Source organism: Psammomys obesus, unplaced genomic scaffold, assembly GCF_907164565.1.
Source record: "Psammomys obesus unplaced genomic scaffold, mPsaObe1.curated_primary_1811, whole genome shotgun sequence".
NCBI lineage: Eukaryota > Metazoa > Chordata > Mammalia > Rodentia > Muridae > Psammomys > Psammomys obesus.
In genome coordinates this window covers 166,284-173,218 of record NW_026596085.1, presented here as the reverse complement: position 1 = coordinate 173,218, position 6,935 = coordinate 166,284, and positions in this window count along the sequence as shown.

The window sequence follows — 6,935 nt, the reverse complement described above, 5'->3', positions numbered from 1 at the left end:
TCAGACCCTGGGGCCCTCTTGGACAATGTGTCTAGTTAGCCCACTTGTGAGAAGGCATCATGGCTTTCATGTGTGTGTCTATTTGAGCATCAAGCACACCCTCCTTGCGAGTACGTGGCCGTGGGGGGTGTTACTGCATTTCACATCCCGTGGGAACATGTGGCCTACTTACCTGTGTGTGAGAACCCGTGTGAACACGGCCCGTGTGAACATGAGCGTGGTGCCCAGCTTGTGGTCTGGCTATGTGTCTGCCCATGCTCGTTTGTGGTTAAGCGTGCCACTGTGTCTGCCCCCGTGCAGCCGGATCCCCTGGCGTGTGTGTGTGTGTGATCAGGGGACATGTGAGTGTACAAACGTGTGTCCCTGTGTCTGAACGAATGTGTAGAGACACAAGCGTGTCTCTTTGTCCCTCTGTGAACTTGAGGGTGGAGGTGTGTGCTCACACTTCTGCTTGTAAGCGCTTGAGAGTGCGCTTCTCTCTCTCTCTCTCTCTCTCTCTCTCTCTCTCTCTGTGTGTGCGTGTGCGGGCTCCCTGTACCCAGCGAAGTCCCCTCCCCCGGACATCGTTGCCTCATCCTGTGACACAGCCACTAATGACTATTTGCCATTGTCTGTGCACTGTGGCATCACCTGTGCTAATGACAGTCTCCTGCCTAATGACCTGGCTCCTGCCCCATTATTTGGGAGCCATAGGGCCACTGGCCTGGTGGCTTGACACATTTCCTGCTGGGTGTCTGTGGGGGTGGGGGTAGCACCGATCCCACCCCCTCCCGCGGCCCTTGGGTGCTCGCGTGGGCCAGGATTTCAGCTGGCGGGTGGCATTCCTGGGCGGGAAGCCCCGGGCGTGGGCCGCCTTCTTTCTGGGCAGGGCTGGGTGTCTGCTGCCGAGCTCTGCTGCTCTGCTTGCCCCTCCCCACAAGGTGCCCTGACCCTCGGGGACAACCCGACCCTCTCCAGTCACCATAGACAGCGCGTGTCAGCGTGAAGTGACGTCCGTCAGGCCTCTGTGGATCCAGGGTGCTCTGGGACGGCCTCTGAGGAGGAGCAAGGGAGTCTGGAACTGCCAGGGAGGTGCTGAGGCCCTGGGCAAGTTTCCTCGTAAGGCCTTGTTGCAGCCACACAAACCCTCTTCATAATATTTCTGTTATGACTGAGATCGTTTTAAAATGGCCAATGGATTCTGAAGGAGGGCTTGTCACCCCTCTGGTGAGCTCATGACCTCTTGTTTGAACGCTCACACCTTTGAGCTGACTCCATCATCTTCATATCCTTTCTCACGGGTCTACTTGGATGGGCAGAGGACCCCAGAACCATGACTGGCTCACAGGGATTCACTAAAAGTTTTCTGGGTCTGGGAGGTGCAAGCCAGGAAGTAGAGGTGGACCCTGAAGTGAGTGGGAAACTCACCTCACATCAGTCCAAAGCCTCCTTAGGTCTTGGCCACTGTGAAGGGCCTCTGGTGCTCTAGGTACTGGGGGGAGGGAGGCTGTGCTGAGGGCCGGTCGCAGAGGGGCAGCCGGGGTGACCCCGCTCCTCACCTGAGGCCATGACTCCGCACTGACTCGGTGTCCCTGTCCTAGAGGAGCACTCACTGTCTTGAGCCGAGCCGTGCTCACGTCCCCTACATCAGGATTTATCGATGGTTGGAGGGCCACGAGGACAGAGAACTGCACTGCATTACGAGGCACTGCTTCATGGCAACGTGTGCGTGTGGCCTCTGTGTAAAGCGTAGTCTGTCCCTGCAGAGCCTCCAGGAAGCCTGTACCAAGGGCCCACGAGTCCCATCCTGGCAGGGTACCTCCAGCAGAGGCTCACCCCTTCCCACCCCAACTCTTGGAAGCGTTTTCTCTCTGCTTTTTCCTGGAGAAAAGTCTGGTTTGGCGTCAAGGCGTGGCTGGAAGGGTGGAGTGCGGGTCAGAGGAGGGCCTTTCGGCACGCCTGTTGCAGGCACCAGCGCGTGGGCCGAAGACCCTGCTCCTTCTCCTTCAGCTCTGAGCCCTTGGCCATCCCCGCTCACTGCTGGGGCAGGAGGATCGGAGAATACTTTTATAAAAGCAGATCAATGGGCCTGGGGAGTTGGCTGCATGGGTAAGGGTCCTACCAGCCCTTACCTCCAGCCCGCCACTGGCCCCAATAAGGCCCATGAGCCTGTGCTGGGATGTTGGGGGAGGAAAATACTACTTCCTGCCCTGGGTTTCAGGGACACGGTGTCTTCCTACCAATTCTTCCCTCATTGGTCCAGTTGGTGGGGTGTGAACACTTGTGTGCTGTACGTGTTGGTAGACACTCGTGTGCAGGCGTACAGAGGCTAGAGGGCCTGGAGGGCCCTGCTTTACCGTTTCGTACCCTGCTCCCTTGAGGCAGGTCTCTCACTGAAGCAGGAGCGAGGCTGGCAGCCAGCAAGCCCCGTGACTCTCCCGGCTACCTCCAGCTGTGCTGGGGTTCCAGGAGCCTGTGTCACACCCAGGTTTTCCACGAGTGCTGGGGGCTTTAGCTCAAGCCCTCAGGCTTACCACGGCACTCTTACCCACGGAGCTTTTAGAGAAAGCGATCTCTGACGCCTCACTCCCCCAGAAGCCAGGCTGGCCGAGGGCTTGGGGCTGAAGGAGAAGCAGAGGCCGTGACGGGTGCAGGCAGATGCGACAGATGTGCCTGCGCGTGTGCCCTGCCTGTCCAGCACCCACTGCACTACAGGCAACACAGCTGAGGGTGTCCTCAGCTTCAGGCTTCACCACCCTTTTTCCTACAGGGCTCCGGTTACTGTGCTCACCCTAGAGGCAGTGAAATGAGGTGCAGTGGTCAAGCTCTCACAGCCAGCACGGCTAGAGCCAAGGCCCTTTCCCGGCTCAGTCTCTCCCCATCACTGTCTGTGGCCTTGCAGGGGCCCCTGGATTCTGTAAAGATGCAGATCCTGCAGAGGACTTGGTTCCTGAGGCCAGGAAGTGCGGCTTTGGCTGGGGAAAGTTTGCAGGGCACCTTCGGAGGGGAGCTGACCTCTTCGAGGCACCCAGAGAGTCCCGCCCCTACGACCTTATCTGGAGCCTCCCCGAGACTCTGAGCAAGGGCTTGACCATGGGGAGAAGCTGCTTACTGAGGGGAGTTTCGTCAGGGAGATTGCTTGATTATCAAGAGGAAAAACTTGCAGCAAGGGAGATGCAGCTTCGATTCCAGCGTGTTCCTCGGCACTCCTTAAGGGCAGGGACTAATCCTCTACCAAAATGGACTTAATTAGCACTCGAGACTCGCAGCAGCAGAGACCTATGAGAACATTTGCAAAGTAACCTATAAACAAGGTGAGGCGGCACTCGGTGAACTTCGCTTCTATGTGCTGAGGGGACTAGGAGTAGGCCATGGTAGGCGCCGGGTGGGGTCTGCCGAGGAAGGCTTCCCAACAGAGCAGCGTGGATAAGCTGGGAGCGACCAGCGGGGTGGTGGGAGGCAACAGGTGGCCAGCTTCTCAACAGCATCATTGAGGAACCCTCCCGTCCCTCCGGACCCCACACCCGAGGCAGACTCAGTGACTGGCCGCCCCGGGAATTTACCTAGCCTCACAGGTGGGGAGTGTCCAGGGCCCTGCCTGCCCAGCCCTCTAGGTGCTGCTTGGAAATGGCATGGAGACATGGTGTGGCTTCAAGTCAGGTCCTCCTCTCTGGCAATTTTGGGAAATGGATCACCTAAGTGTCTTCTCTGTGGGGGAGAAAGGAGGGACAGTGGCTTCCTGTGGTGAGGGAGAGTCTGGGAGGCGCTCAGAGGTCTTTCAGGAGCCGGTTGCCTGTCCCTGCCATCCCCAGTGGCCTTCCTCCATGCTTGGCAGCAGCCTGGGCATTTGCATGTCTGAAATGGGATTTCAAGTGGGAGCAGAGGACTGGGGAAGAGGGAGAAGGAGCTGAGAGAGCAGAGCTCTGGTAGCAGCAGGATGAGGCAGGGCTGGGCAGCCAGGGGATTCAGGACTTGGGGGAGGAGGGGAACTCTCTGCTGGAGGAGGCCCTGGGAAGCATTTGTGTCTGGCATTTGGGCTTTCTCTGGATTTGGGCACGCAAACCAGGATGTGAAGGTTGTCCCCGGGTGCTTCGGCTCCTGGCATTGCTGGGTAGGTCACCTTTCCTAGGCTGCAGCTTGTCTTACCGAGAACTGGTGGAGAAGGTTCTTGACCCCAGTGGCTCAGGTGAACCTGGGCTGGGCTTGACTCCCACTCTGTTCTACCTCTAGGGGTGTGCTGGTCCCGGGACAGGGGCATCTGTCTGGGGATTTATAGTCACTCTGTAGCCGGCCTTAGGTGTGTGCCTACAACAACTTCAGAAATGGCTGCACTTGGCCACCATCGCCCGCCCAGCAAACTCTCTACCTCTTCTCACAGGACAACTGCCCAGACTCCCCAAGGGGACACGACGGAGAATAGCACTGGGGAAGGAAAATGTCATGCCACTCCCGTCCATGATCTCCAGAGCGAGGACTATGAGAATGAGGCTGTGCCCAGTGTCAGGGGCCTGAGGAGGAGCAGAGCTGGTGGGTCAGAGGTCACAGGTCACGCGTGGAGGCCCGAGGGCGGCTACGTCTGAGTCTCGTAGGATGGTTTTCCTGCTGGCTCTCAGCAGCCTTCCCGCCTTCCTGTCGTTGGCCCCGTGCCCAGGCCCTGTTGTCAGCACCTGCTCCCCCAGGCCAGTGCCTGGCAGATGCAACCATGAGCTCATGGGGCGGGGTAAGTTGGCAGGTCCCTGATCTCCCTGGAGCTGTGGCAGGTGCATGTCACAGCCCTGGGCCCGGCGCCTTAGTAATCTCTCTTCTGGCCCTCTCCCCTGCAAGGAGGCAGCTCTTCCAACTAGCTAGCTACGCCTCCACCACCCCAGACTGCAGAGGAGATGGTGTGAGGCCTTAAGATAAACGTCAGAAAGGATCTCCCCCTGGACAGACGAGATGGTGGGATAAGGGGGAGGGAGGTCAACACCAGAAGCAGACCACAGGGCTCCTGACGTCCACTCCTGCCTTCAGTTCACCGACAGTGGTGAGGGAGACGGGGGAGCAGAGAGAAGCGCCACATTCACCTTCCAAGAGGATGGAGTGTGATGTACGCACACGCACACACGCACACACGCACACACGCACGCACATGTCCACTGTGCGTGGACATCTGAGCTGACAACATCTGGGCTGTTGAACTGCAGGCCCTCCAGGGAGAGTTTGCATGGTTTGGGATCCATTTCTGTTTGGGCCTCATGAAGGTTTGGTGGGGACTAACTTCATCTTCCGATATCCGGTAGACCACTTGGTTCTGTTCTGACATCTCCATTCGTCTAAGGATTTTTCTCTGACCGTTGTCCAAGGACCCTCTCCTTTCCCTGACGGTGACCGGGTATCACAGCTGTCAGGCAGTGACCATGCTCCACTCCTTCCCTGAGAGCCCACATCCTGTTTGGACCTTCGTGTTCCGGGAGGGCTTCCGGGGCCACTGCTGGGTGTGCCTCGGCTCAGCCCCCAGCCTCCTTTCAGATGCCGCATTGGCCAGTGGTCCCTGCCAGCCGGTGCCATCCTACCCCTCACCGTGTCAAAGGGTCTGGCGTCAGAGTCTTCATTTTCTGGCTCAGTGGCAGCCCAGGGTGTCAGGGTCAGGTGGGACCCCAGAGGCCATCCTGGCTTGCTCGGTCTTTGTATACAGGCATCGAGAGAGGGTAGGGGCCCACTAAAAGCCACACAGCAAGTTACGGGGACGTATGATTCCATTCCAAGACCTTTCCTGCTGTGTCTGGATGTTGCCCTGGTTCGGACAAACCCCTCACCACCTCAGTTTTCTGTCCTTCTGCATATTTTCTCACTTTTCCTGCTCTGACGTTTGCCATCCATACCCTGTCCCTTTCTCAAGGCCCCGTTGCCTTGCCGTCATCAGCTCTGGAACCTTTCTCCCCGGGACCATTAGGAGCAGTTTGCTAATTCCCTTCCCTAATTGTAACACAAATGAAAGCTGTAATGACCAGAGTTCTAACCAGACTCATTTGCTTCGCAGCTGTGTGACCTTGGGCTACTTACTTAACATTCTCAGTGCTCTGGTTTCTTATCTGTAAAATGGGCCGTGGGGAACTCCGGGAACCTCAGATGTGGCGGGCGTGGGTGGAGATAGTCGTGGCTAGTGCTGCCTGTGGTTTAAGGGGAGCCTCGCTGGGAGGGGCATGTTGTAGTGGGGAGCCCTTGAGGCTTTCCTGAGGGGCAAGTGACGAACCCATAACCAGAGCGTGGGGTGCCAAGAAGTGGGCAGAAAGGGCAGGTGTGTGGCACCCTAGGATCCACGTGGATCCTAGCTCCACCACGGGTGACGAGTGAAGATCTCCGGGTCTTCCCTTTCAGTCTGCAAGGAGAACAGCACCCTGCCTACTCCTCCGTCGCTTAGCTTAGCGTCTCGGCTGAGCGGGGACCGCCACTCCCGCTGCCGTGGCTGTCCTCGCTGCCTTGCGTGCCGGTGCCGGCCGAGGGGTGGCCTGTCTCTGCAGCCGGGTCTTCCGGGCCCAGGTGTTGCTCCCTGTTTCCCAACCTGGAGGCCTCCCAAGGGCAGGGCTCACAGTGTCACTGTCTTGCTCTAGCTACTGTTGAGAAGGGATGATGTCACTCCTCGGGGCCTTGGGGGCAGCTCTGTGGAGGCCCTGGGGATTTGGGCAGGTTGTGGGGGAGTTGTGGGCCCTTCAGCGCACCCGTAGGTCTTGCGATATCCAAGTGATTCCAGAGCCCAGAGCCCGGTGTGGATACAGAGTGCAGTAGTCTTCCTAGGCAGTGTCTAGCCAGCAGTCCCTGCTAGAGTCCTCAGGGGCCACAGTGTGTGACAGTTGTGTTGAGGCCTGTGGCCCCACGGGAAAGGCAGGCCTCTTAGCAGAGGGAGCCTCCGGTGGGTGCTGGCTTCCAACTGCCTGCCCCAGCTGCCCTCCGGGCAAGAGGAGCCAGAAACACAGCAC